A 12,795-nucleotide genomic window follows, 5' to 3' on the forward strand; every position below is an offset into this window, starting at 1 on the left:
TTTTATTGGGATGGCATTGAATAAGTCAACTAATTTAGGTAGGCTTATTGTTTTAATTATATTGGTTCTGCCCACCTATGAACAATTAATAGTTCTTCCATTATTTAAATCTGGCTTTTATAATTTTATTTATATGTTTTATAATTATGTTCACATAGTTCCCCGGTTTGTTTTGGCAGGCACACTCCTAGGTATTTTGTTTTGTCTATGGTTATTTTAAGTGGGATGTTTCTATCTTTTCATGAAGGTCTTTGTTAGTGATATATAGAAAGGTTGATGATTTATGTGGGTTCATTTTATATTTTTCTGCTTTGCTAAAATTATTGATAGTTTCAATTAACTTCTTAGTTGAATCTCTAGGTAACATCACATTGTCTACAAAAATAGATAGTTTTATTATCTTTTTGCCTATTCCAATTCCTTTAATTTCTTTTTTTTCCTCTTATTGCTAGAATTTCTGATGCAATATTAAATAATATTGGTGATAATGGACATCCTTGTTCCAGAAAAGCATCATTTAGAAGGTGATGTTTGAGGGGGCAGCTAGGTAACTCAGTGGATTGAGAGTCATGCCTAGAGGCGGGAGGTCCTAGGTTCAAATCCGGCCTCAGACACCTCCCAGCTGTGTGACCCTGGGCAAGTCACTTGACCCCCATTGCCTAGCCCTTACCACTCTTACACCTAGGAACCAATACACAGAAGTGAAGGGTTTAAAAAATAAATTAATTAAAAATTAAAAAAAAAAGAAGGTAATGTTTCAGTTGAGACTTGAAGGAAAGTAGGGATTCTAAGAGAATGAAATGAAGAGGGAGAGCATTGCAGTAATGGCCAACATGCCTATTTAAAAGCACAGAAATAGGAGATGGCATATTGTATGTGGGGAATAGCAAGTAGGCTAGTTTGGCTGCAATGTAGAGTGCATTATGAGGAACTGATGTGCAATAAAGTTGGAAAAGTAGGCTGCATTCTGATTGTAGAGGATTTTAAATACTAATCTGAAGAGTTTATATTTTCTTTGAGAGGTAATAAGGCATTACTGAAACTTCTTGAGTAAAGGAGTTACTGGGTCAGACCTGAACTTTAGAATTATAGTTTTGACAGCTACGTGCAATATGAATTATATTGGACAAGAGAGAGATCACGAGGTGTTCAGTGAGGACTAGCATCCGTGGTGAGAGGGTTTGCTGAGCCCTTTTCAGGACTGTTCATTCACCTTTGTTCAATTCTCACCCAATTCTCCCTTGTGATTCTAAGAAGCTATAGCATACTCAGTGGCAACACCCTGGTAAAACCATCTAGACAGGCAAACTAAGTCAGCTTTACTTGTATCCTGTGTCATTGCCAGATGGCTTCACTTTTTCTCGCCACTGGACTTTGATGACTCTGGAAGAAAGAGTGAGGCTGACAGTTTTGTGCAACTACCTTAATAAAATCCAATTCACATACAAGTCAAGATGTCACTCATAAGATGTCCTCTGTCCTCTTTAAAAATTAAGGACTAATAACAATCACAGCAATTGTACCCATGGAACCCATAGAAAGGGCTCACTAGAGCCTTGGAGATAGCCTGTACAAAGATAGGAAGGGGAGTCAGAATGTCATTAATGGAGAACAATAAGACCTGTCTGGATCTCTATAGAACAAGTAATTGGACTATAATGAGCTCTAAGGTCCAGCTCCAACATTCTATGACAATTCTAAAGGAGGAAAAGTATACATGATATAGTGAATAGAGAGCTGGCCTCAAAATGTAGTAGATGTAGAGTCAAGTCCCTAGGCCAAGTCTCTGATGCATACTGGCTATGTGACTCTCATCAAGTCACTTAAACACTCTGCTTTAAGTGACTCTAAGATTGTAGGTTAAGAAAGTACCAACCTGCAATGATAGAGTTCCTTCTTTAGGAGCTCCCTATATCAAAGAAATCACAGGTCAAGCCTATATTTCATACAAAATAATTTAAAGAGGATGAGATGCTTACAGCTGGGTGGGTGGGTGGGGGGGACATCACTACCTCCCAATACCCAAAATGACCCTCTAAAACTAATAGATGCTCTGCAGTTTCTGGCCTGCTTTGTTCAGGTGAGCTTCCTCATTAGCAGGTTTTCTATACCAATTAAGTCATAGGTCCTGGACCTGTCTCTGCCCCTATCTCTAGAAGAGAGGATGTGTTGTAAGAGCACTTAAAACTGTCCTTTGGACTGGATCCATCCTGGCAACCCCAAGTCTACCAGTCATCCAACTTTCACTTTTACCAGAGTTGCTAAGAGGCAGCTAAACTGAGCTTCTCCCTCCTCTCCTTTCCTCTGGTAAACTGTACTAATGAAAGATCAAAGTCAACATTTGCTCTGTAGAAGGGAAATGGGAGACAAAAAGATTCCCAGATAACCAGCCAACTGGAATAATTAGCTCCTGTAAAATCAAGCCTGGATTGTGTCTAAATGTATTTCTACTTCATAGAAAGTATAAAGTTCAGATTATACATAAATTAGAAGCAATTTGGTGTAGTGGAAAGAGTAATAGATCAGTAGAGGACATGTCAGGTCTCATTTGTCTTCTTAACTAGGTATTAGATCCAGGACAAAGTTAACTCTACCATGGTAAAACTTGCCTCTTTCTAGGGATTTGCCTTAACCCTTAAGCACCACACTGAGCAATCAAGTAATCAACAAGCTTTCATTTTAAGTGTCTATTATGCATCTAGCACTGGCAATACAAAGAAAGAAATAAAGTCTCTTCACCCTCAAGGTTCTTACATTCTATAGGGGGAGACAATGTGTACACATGTAAGTATATACAAAATAAATAATACAAAAAAAGGAAACCATGTTTTTTCCCTTCCTTCCTTCCTTGAAACCTATTGGAACAAAATTTGACCTCTATTTTTAGAGGTCAAAAAAATTTTTTGGAATTTGAGGATTGAGATTAGAAAAAATTTCTTGTTGGAGGTGTTAACCTGGAAAAACACAGAACCACTAAAATAGTTATAAAAAAGAACAAGTCTTTAATCAGGACAAGGGAGACAGAGTTCTTATGGCCACCAGACATATACAACACCACACAGAGCCAAGGTCTAGAGCTCTGGGAACAATGTCTCCAGGAAAATGTACCAGTAGTGGGAATCTCCATCAAGAGAATTTCCATCATGGGAATTTCCAATGAACTGAGGAACTTTGGGGAATAAAGGAAAGGAAGGACAACTGATTGGCTCACTTAGAGACAAGGGAAGGAGTTCAGTCAGGAACTGGACTACCTGGGAGAGGTCTAGATACAATGGGAGAAACTTTTAGACAAAAGGATAATTAAGATTTGATTATATCTACTTTCTAGGCTGAGATCATTGGGTACTTGAAGATTTATTCTTCCATCTAGGGCAATGATGGGCAAACTTTTTAAAGAGGGGGCCAAATGAAAGGAAATGCTCATCTGACAGTCTGTTTCTAAGGCAACTCTTTTGAAGTTTCATTGTATTGTATCCTACTCATTGTATTCATCAGGTTAGGAATAATGTCCTGTAGCTGGATAGAACATTTCAGGGGGTGCATCTGGCCCACAGGCTGTTGTTTGTCCATCTCTGGTCTAGGACAAACCTAATAATCCCATCTAGGGTGATTCAGAGGTGCCTAAGTGTTTCATAAAACAACTTGTCAGAGATAATGTCTGACCTGAGTTTTGAAGGGAATTAGGGATTTTTTTTTAAAACCCTTGTACTTTGGTGTATTGTCTCATAGGTGGAAGATTGGTAAGGGTGGGCAATGGGGGTCAAGTGACTTGTCCAGGGTCACACAGCTGGGAAGTGGCTGAGGCCAGGTTTGAACCTAGGACCTCCTGTCTGTAGGCCTGACTCTCACTCCACTGAGCTACCCAGCTGCCCAGAATTAGGGATTTTTAAAAGGCAAAGGTAAGGAGGGAATGAGTGCATTTTAGGCTAAGGAATGGATCCCCCAAAAGCTTGAACTTTTTTTTGGGTAGTCAGGTTCCTGTAATGTTGAACCTAGTCCATGTCACTGGAAGTGTCAAGGGCTCCTTAGTGGAGAAGCAGAGAGCAACTAATCATCCCAGTCCTCTGACCCCAGCACTGGAGTTGCTATTGCTTTACAATGAATGTATAGATCCATGGTGGTGAACCTATGGCATGCGCCATCCCCCAGCACAGAGTTTGTTACTAGAAAGCCAGAGGGACCCGGGGCTGGCTGCTCCCCTCCCCCTCTCCATGGGTACCTGAGGACATTTTTCACATCACCCACCCCTCTAAAAGGTTCCCCATCTCTGGTCTAGAAAGGCAGCATGCCCTAGCCATGTTGGTGAACCTATGACATGCATGCTGGAGAAGGCTGCTCCCCTCCCCTTCTCTACCATGCCTGAAGACATTTCTCCCAACACCTGCCCCGCTGCCCAGAAGCCCAGTGGGAGTGTTTCCTCTCTCCCCTATCTGGGATAAGGTGGACAGCTCATAGGTGACACAAGGGTTACAGTTGGGGCATTTGTTCTCTAAAAGGTTTGTCATCACCAGTATAGATAATCTTTGAGGTCAAGGACTCTTTCTTTTCCTTTTCTATTAAATAAATTGGATAATATTTGTAAAGTATATAGCACATAGTAAACTTCTTTCTTAAACCCTTACCTTCTGTCCTAGTATCAGTTCTAAGACTGGAAAGCAGAAATGGGTTTGCAACTGGTGATAAATGACTTGCTCAGGGTCACATAGCAAGGAAGTGTCTGAGGCCATGTTTGTCCCCACGTCCTCCTGACTCTAAGCCAGGTCCTCTATCCACCCTTCTACTTAGCTGCTCCTAGACTTATAATAAATGTTCCTTCTCTTCTTTTCTTTCCTCTGCCCTTTCTCTTTTTCTTCCCTTCTCTCCTTTCCTCTTTTTTTTGAAGTTTTAAACCCTTACCTTCTGCTTAGAATCAATACCATATATTGATTCTAAGGCAGAAGAGAGGTAAGGATTGGGTTTACCCAGGGTCACACAACTAAGAAGTGTCTGAGGCCAAATTTGAACCTAGGACCTCCCATCTTTGGTCTTGGCTCAGTCCATTTAGTCATCTAACTGCCCCCTTCTAGAAGTATATTGTAACAAAATTTGACCTGTATTTTTAAAAATAGATTTTAATTGGCATATTTTGTTGTTATATCACCTAGATTTACCCCTATGTCACTTTCCTCCCTCTCCTGAGAATAATCTCATATAACAATTGTTTTTAAAGAAAAGAGTAAAGTAAGGAGGTTAAAAAATTCAGAATACATTAGTTAAAAAAAACTCCTGACATCCATCTCTGCAAAGGAAGAATGGTGTGTGTGCGTGTGTGTGTGTGTGTGTGTGTGTGTGTGTGTGTTGGGGGGGTGTGGGACAAGATTGCAGGCAGTGGACCCCACCACTGAAAGAAGTTCATAAATATGGAGCTCAGAAGCCAAAGTAGAAGACAGCAGTTTTATTCTTTCACGAAAGGAATATCCTCTTTTTTAGGTGCCTAAGGAATGTCAAAGTATTAAGTCCAAAGATTCAATTTTTAGGGTCTCCCAAAGAAACTCCTCCTCCCTCCCCCTTCCACCTTTTCTTCTGATCAGACAATTGTCATCTTTGACATCTTTAAAAGATAAGTGAATCCCTGGGTTGCACAAGATAAGTGAGTTAGATATCTAGTTAAAAGAAGAGTGAATTACTGGGTCCCTAGATTACAAAATTTGATGGATTGTGAGCTACTCTACCCCCTCAAGGCCTTTGAAATGTAAAAGGCCAAGGTTTTTGTTTTTAAAGGAGGATGTGTGTTCTAAAAGGAAGGAAAAGTACTAACTTCTATCTGGGTTCTTAGCACTTATGAGAAAGACAGATTTTATCCCATTCATTCTTTTTGGAGGCCAAACTCGTTCCTTATAATTTTGTGACATTCATTTTCATTTATTTTGTAGTGTTTTTGATTTCCATTTCCATTTAATGATTGTGTATATTTTTCTGACTTTGCATATATTATTTTTCATTAATTCATGAGTTTTTGATTTTCTGTATTCATCATGTTTGTCATTTCTTACACCACAGTAACATTCCATTACATTCATGTAGCACAATTTGTTTAGCCATTCCCAGGCAATGGGTATCTGCTTTGCACATGTAGGCGTTCAGAGGCTTACAATCCGGCCAGGCAGAGAATATGCACTGTGTGTACACAACACACACACACACATACATGTATATATGTAATACAATATATTATATACATATATAAATATATAACAAACACATGTGTAATCATATGTTCATGCCAAACAACAGAGTCTTTTGGTCAAAGGTTGGATACTTTTTAGTCACATTATTTCCATAATTCCAAGCCACTTTTTCAAAATGGTTGTATTGAAGCTATTATGTATAACAATGAACTGGTAACCCTTTCTTTCTGCTTCCCCTCTTACATTGAGTACTTCCATCTTTGTAATTTTTGTCAACTTTCTGGGTATAAGATGAAACCTCAGGGTTGTTTTTGATTTGCATGATAGTTTGCGATTCTTCTTTTGAGAATGTTTTTATTCATATCCTTTGACCGCTTATCTTTTAACCAATGGCCTGTGGACTTATATATTTCTATTTGTTGTCTATATATCTTGGTTAGAAAAACCTTAATAGAGACATTTGATTCCATTTTTTCCCTAGTTTATCATTTACCTTCTTGTCCTACACGCATTAATTTTGTGCAAAGGCTTTTAAATTTCATGTAAACCAAAGTATCTATTTTATCTTTTGCAATTGTCCTTTCCTTTTTGGGAATTCATCTTCCTTCCATAGTTATGGACCACAATATGCCTCTTTGACTTGTGGTCTGAGTCAAAATATTTGGCTATTAATCATTGACAGAATCTCAGGGAATATTCCTTTTTAAAGGAGGGAAAGTAGGGAATATGAACTTGTTACTGCTGAATTGGCACAAGGTGGGATAGGAGAATCCTACATTCCCCTGAGCATGAGCAGAATAGTTCTAAATGGGGACTGTCCTACTTAGGTACAGACTGGCCTTTCCAGTCCTCTGAAGGAATGTGTCAAGGCTCTAACTGAGGCTATTCTGATGACAAGAAAGTTCTTTTAAGCAGTCCCTTTTGAAAGTGAACAAAGTCTCCATGCCAGTGACTAAATAACCTGCCCGTCCCTAGGAAGGGCTTGTCCCTTCTGGCCAAATGTCTGAAGTGTGTGAGCCAGAGGGGGAATGTCAACCACTGATTTGGGGATTATGTTTCTGCCCTAGAGCCCTACTAAGATTGGCTTTGGGACAGAAAGTAAGTGTGTGTGTGTGTGTGTGTGTGTGTGTATGTGTGTGTGTGTGTGTGTGTGTGTGTGTGTGTGTGTGTGTGTGTGTGTGTGTGTGTGTGTTTGGGGAGGTTGGATGGGGTAGGAGGTTAGTGGAAGCTTCTTTTCCTTCCAACCTTCCAGATGGATGAGGCAGATAATAATTAAGAGATTACAGGAAGTAGTCCTCAACTCTCTTCTACCAGCCTGTCACTGATATCCATCAATTAACAAGTATTTATTTATTTATTACAAATCCTTACTTTCTGTCCCAGTAACAACTCTAAGATAGAAGAGCAAGGGCTAGAGGCCAGATTGGAACCTAGGTTCTCATGATTCTAGCCTGGGAACTCTATCCATTGAACCACTTAGCTGCCCCATCAACAAATATTTATTAAGCAACTATGTACTCTTTGCCAGGCTTTGTGCTATATTCTGGGTATATAAAGTCAAAAGCAAAAACAGTTCCTAACCTTCAGAAGTTTACAATCTGGCCAGGGAGAGAATATACACTGTGCGTTCACAACACACACAACATAAATATAAAGAGATTTTTGAGAAGAAGGCCCCTACAGCAAGGAGGGAATCTAGAAGGGCCTTAGATACAATTTTTAGTTTGAAGGAAAATAAGCATTCTAAGAGAAAGACATATGATGGGAAGTCAGCTGTAAGGAACAGTTCGAAGGCAAGTTTGACAAGGCAATAATCTTCCTATAGGGGAGTAATATGTAATATGTAATACGTTTACCTCTGTAAGAGGGTCAAGAGTACTACCTGATCAATGTGAGTAGTTCCCCAAACAACCTGAGGAGATTTCAAAAGGTGGTCCTGAGTTTGGAGGCAACTAAAAGCACCTCTCTAGAGGAAGCTAAGTATACCCATGGAAAACTTGCTGATAAGAAACAGGGAGCTCCTAATGATTGACCTTGAAATCCAGTTGCCACTAGAAGTACTAGATTCTAGACCCAGTTGTGCCACTTGCTTCCTCTGTGACCATAGTTAAAGTCCATCTATCTCTCAAGGTCTCAGTTTCCTTATCTTTAAAATGAAAAGGGTTAATCTGAATGATCTCTAAGATTCCTTTTAGCTCTAAACTTTTAAGCTTCAATCACATGTTAAAACCCTGATACAAGTAAGTTCACTGGATCTTTAAAAAAAGGCAAATCAAATACTTGATAATTAATTTTAACCATCCTGAGTTCTCTATAGCATGGGTCTTGCCTGCTTCTTAACTTCTCAACCTGGAGTCCCACACATCTCCAAAGATTTCAGGTGGTCCTAATGAACTTGGATGGGGAAAAAAATTACATCTTTATTATATAATGTATTTTATTTTATGCGTTTAGAAAAGTTATTCTTAGCAGAAGTTCACAGACTTCTCCCACCCCATCAGATTGCCAAAAGTGTTAAAAATTCCTGCTCTAAAGGAATGAGATCTGTTTAGATGGAAAAAAGAGAAGAACTAGGGTAGGTGAAGGGTCAGTCATATAGTTTAGTGCAGTTTAGTGGATAGAGAGCCAGACCTGTAGATGGGAGATCCTGGATTCAAATGAGCCTTCAGGCTCTTCCTTCCTGTGTGGCCCTGGGCAAGTCACTTAATCCCAATTGCCCAGCCCTTACCATTCTTTTGCCTTGGAACCAAAACTTATCAGTTCTAAGTGGGAACTTAGAGAGTCTAAAGAAGAAGAAAAAATAAAGAAATAAGGGAGGCCCAGAGATAGGATACTGTCCAAAGATAATGGAGAGCAGTGCTAAAGCATCTGTGAGGAAAAGGTATCCAAGGACAAGTAGGAAAACAAGGGAGAGAAACTTTGCCTACTTCTTAACTTTTCATCTGGTTAGCCTTGCCCTCCTTGCTTGGAGAACACAATTGACTCCCTGGTGCTTAAAGGAAAATCAGGTTTATTAAAGCCAGACCCTGGCAGTGAAAATTAAGGACAAAATGGTCTTTGAAATTATCAATTTTCAAAACTCCTATGGAGAAATTTTAATGGGGAAGATGGATATACGAGAATTTTATTCCATTTGAATTGGTGACTCGCTGAGAGTTTGAGGGGGGAAATGTCTATAATTTTGACATTGTACTTCTCGTGAGAATTTAACATAAATCTGTACCCCTCTTTCCTTTTTAAAAGGAAAAGTTTAAAATCCATTTCAGTCTCACCCCCACCCTTTGATTGGGTTAAGAACAAAGCCTGAGGCTTATCTATATATAAGGAGGATAGGGCTCCCTGACATCTCACTCTTGCCTCTTGTCCCACATGACTCCTGGCATCTGGAAAGCTTCCCTCTGACCCGGACTGAGGTAAAATCTGTCCAACCAAGGAGACGCAGAAAAATGACATTACTGAGGGTATAAGTTAGGGATCAGGGAAGCAGTATGGTCTCTTTGCTAGGACGCAGCACTTGAACTTCTTACCAAGCAGCTATCTCTTTTCTGGGGAATGGAGACATGACCTGAGCATGCAGGGACTAGCCATGTGATTATGTGCCTTTTCTCTCTCCAACCCACTTTCACCATTTAATAAATAGTTATAAGTTACAGGTTCAGAGAATTTTAATGTTAACATCGTATTTTCTTTTCATTGGGAAAAACAGACGACCATTGTTTCACAATCTTAATATCTTTTTGTTTTGTTTTGTTTTAGGTCACAGACATTGAACCTTTAGAATTAATAGATAATTATCATTTCGAGTTTAGACTCAACAGATCCTAAATCCCAGATTTTCCACTGTTGCTATAACTGGTTCTGATTTTACCTTCAATGCAATATCATCCCTTCTTGTATTTCTCATCTGAATTTTTCCATGTCTTGTTTAACTATTAAAAAAAGAAAAACTACATGTAACGGCATGTACAAAGGGCTAACTAGATCCAAGCAGAAGCATTCTTAGATACTGTCAGCAGTTTCATGGAATGTATATTAGCTCTGGTGTTGGAAGACTGACCTCAAATCTCAAAACTTCCTGGCATTATTTCCTAGTGTGATCACGGGCAGGTGGCTTAACCTTCCTGGGTCTCAGTTTTCTCATCTGAAAAATAAGCTAGTTAGACTATCTAGCCGCCAATGTTCCTTACCACTAATGCTGTATCTAAGTGTTATGATATCTATGTATTCGTGCCCTTTCATCTAATTCCTGCCCTTGTAACTTGACTGACACTACTCTTTCCAAGATCACCAATATTCTTTTTTGTTTTGTTTTAAAATTTTGATTTAAAGTTTTAACATTTTGTTTTTACTTTTACTCTTTTTCTGATTAAATTAATAGGAAAAAATTTTGACAATTGTTTTCTGACATTTTAGGATTCAGATTTTTTTCTTACTCTGCCCACCCCCAACAGGCAGTAAATAGTCTAATATGGGTTATACAATTCTTTCATGTAATACATATTTCCATATTGTTTATAACAGGACAGAAGACACATATCATACATACAATAAAAAACTCATGAAGGAAATAAAATGGAAATGATGTACTTGATATGCAATCAGACTGTAACAACTCCTTTGGCTGTGAATAGTATTTTTCCTCATGAGTCCCTTGTGGATATCTTGGAAACTTGCTTTGCTGATACTAGTTCAGTCCTGTAGAGGTATTTGTTGTATAATATTTATGTTACTATACAGATTGTTCTCCTGGTTCTGCTCACTTCACTTTGTTCATATGAGTCTTTCCAGATCTTTCTGAACTCGTCTTGTTTGTCACAATAGTATTCTATTCCAACTATATACCACACACAACTTGTTCAGCCATTTTCCAAATGATGGACACCCCCTCAGTTTCTAATTCTTTGCCACTACATAAAAAGAGCTGCTAAGACATTTTTTGTACAGGTAGGTCCTTTCCCCTTACCTGTCATCTCTTTGAGATACAGATCCATTAGTGATATTGCTGGGTTAAAGGGTATGCAGAGTTTTATGATTTAGCATTGTTTCATATTGCTCTCCAGAATTGTTATATCAATTCACAGTTCTACCAATAGTGTCCCACTTTCCCCATATCCCTTCTAACATATATTATTTTCCTTTTTGGTCATATTGACCAATCTGGTGTGGTATCTCAGAGTTGTTTTAATTTGCATTTCTCTAAGCAATAGTGATTTGGAGTATTTTTTCATATGACTATAGATAGTTTTAATTTTTCCTCTGAGAATTGCCTATTCATATCTTTTGACCATTTGGAGAATGTTTTGCATTTTTATAAATTTGACTCAGTTCTCTATATATTTGAGAAATGGAGCCTTTATCAGAGAGACTTGCTATAAAGTTTTTTTTTCCAATTTGTTTTTTGCCCTTTAATATTGGTTTCATTGATTTTGTGTGTGCAGAAACTTTTTAATTTAGTGTAGTCAAAGTTATCTATTCTATATCTCATAGTGTTCTCAATTTTTTTTTACCTAAATTTTCCCCTTATTCATAGGTCTGACAGGTAAATTATTTTGTGCTTCCCAAATTTGTTTATGCTATCACCCTTTATTTTTAGATCAGGTATACATTTTGACTTTATCTTGGTGTATGGTGTGAGATGTTGATCTATGCCTAGTTTTTGTCATACTGTTTTCCCAGTGTTCTCTTTATTGCTAAATCAAATGGCCTTTGCTCAGGCCCCATCTCTTTTGATCTATCTACAGCCTCTGATACTATTGACTCCTCCTAGAGTGGTCCTAACATACTTCTGATGCACTTCTCTTTCCTACCTGAATGATTTTTCTCAGTCTCTTTAGTGGAACATCTTCTTTTTCCCATTCTCGATTCACAAGTCATGCTGTGTACCGTCTCTCTTTGATTTCTCCCTCTTCATCATCACCTATAGGTTCAGCTACCATTTCTATGAAGATAACTCCCAAACCTACAGATCCAGCTCATCTTTCTCTTGAATTTCAGTTCTATATTACCATCTGCCTGCTGGATTTCTCCATCTAGGTGTCTCACAGACATTTCCCCCCTTCTCAACATGTTCCATGACCATTCTACTTCAAGCTCTCTTCCTATCTCACTTGGACTATTGCAAGAATTTAAATTTCTCTCATTGCTTTCAGTTTTTCCTCCTTCAACTCCTCAACACAATTGCAAATCAATATTCTTAAAACATAAATCTAGGGGGCAGCTGGGTAGCTCAGTGGACTGAGAGTCAGACCTAGAGAGGGGAGGTCCTAGGTTCAAATCTGGCCTCAGACACTTCCCAGCTGTGTGACCCTGGGCAAGTCACTTGACCCCCATTGCCCACCCTTACCACTCTTCCACCTAGGAGCCAATACACAGAAGTTAAGGGTTAAAAAAAATTTTTTTAAATAAATAAAAAACATAAATCTGACCTTGTATGTCATTTCCATGCACAAGGGATTCCCTATAGTCTCTCAGATCAAATACAAACTCCCCTGTTTGGCATTTAGGACCCTTCACAATCTGACTAACTTTCTGGGTTGATAATAATTACTTTTCCTTCTGCCTCTGATATTCCAGTCAAGCTGGCTTATGTGCTGTTTCCCAGACATGACATTCCTTCTTCTGCCTCTGT

This window comes from Gracilinanus agilis, chromosome 4 (assembly GCF_016433145.1).
Source record: "Gracilinanus agilis isolate LMUSP501 chromosome 4, AgileGrace, whole genome shotgun sequence".
Taxonomy (NCBI): Eukaryota; Metazoa; Chordata; class Mammalia; order Didelphimorphia; family Didelphidae; genus Gracilinanus; species Gracilinanus agilis.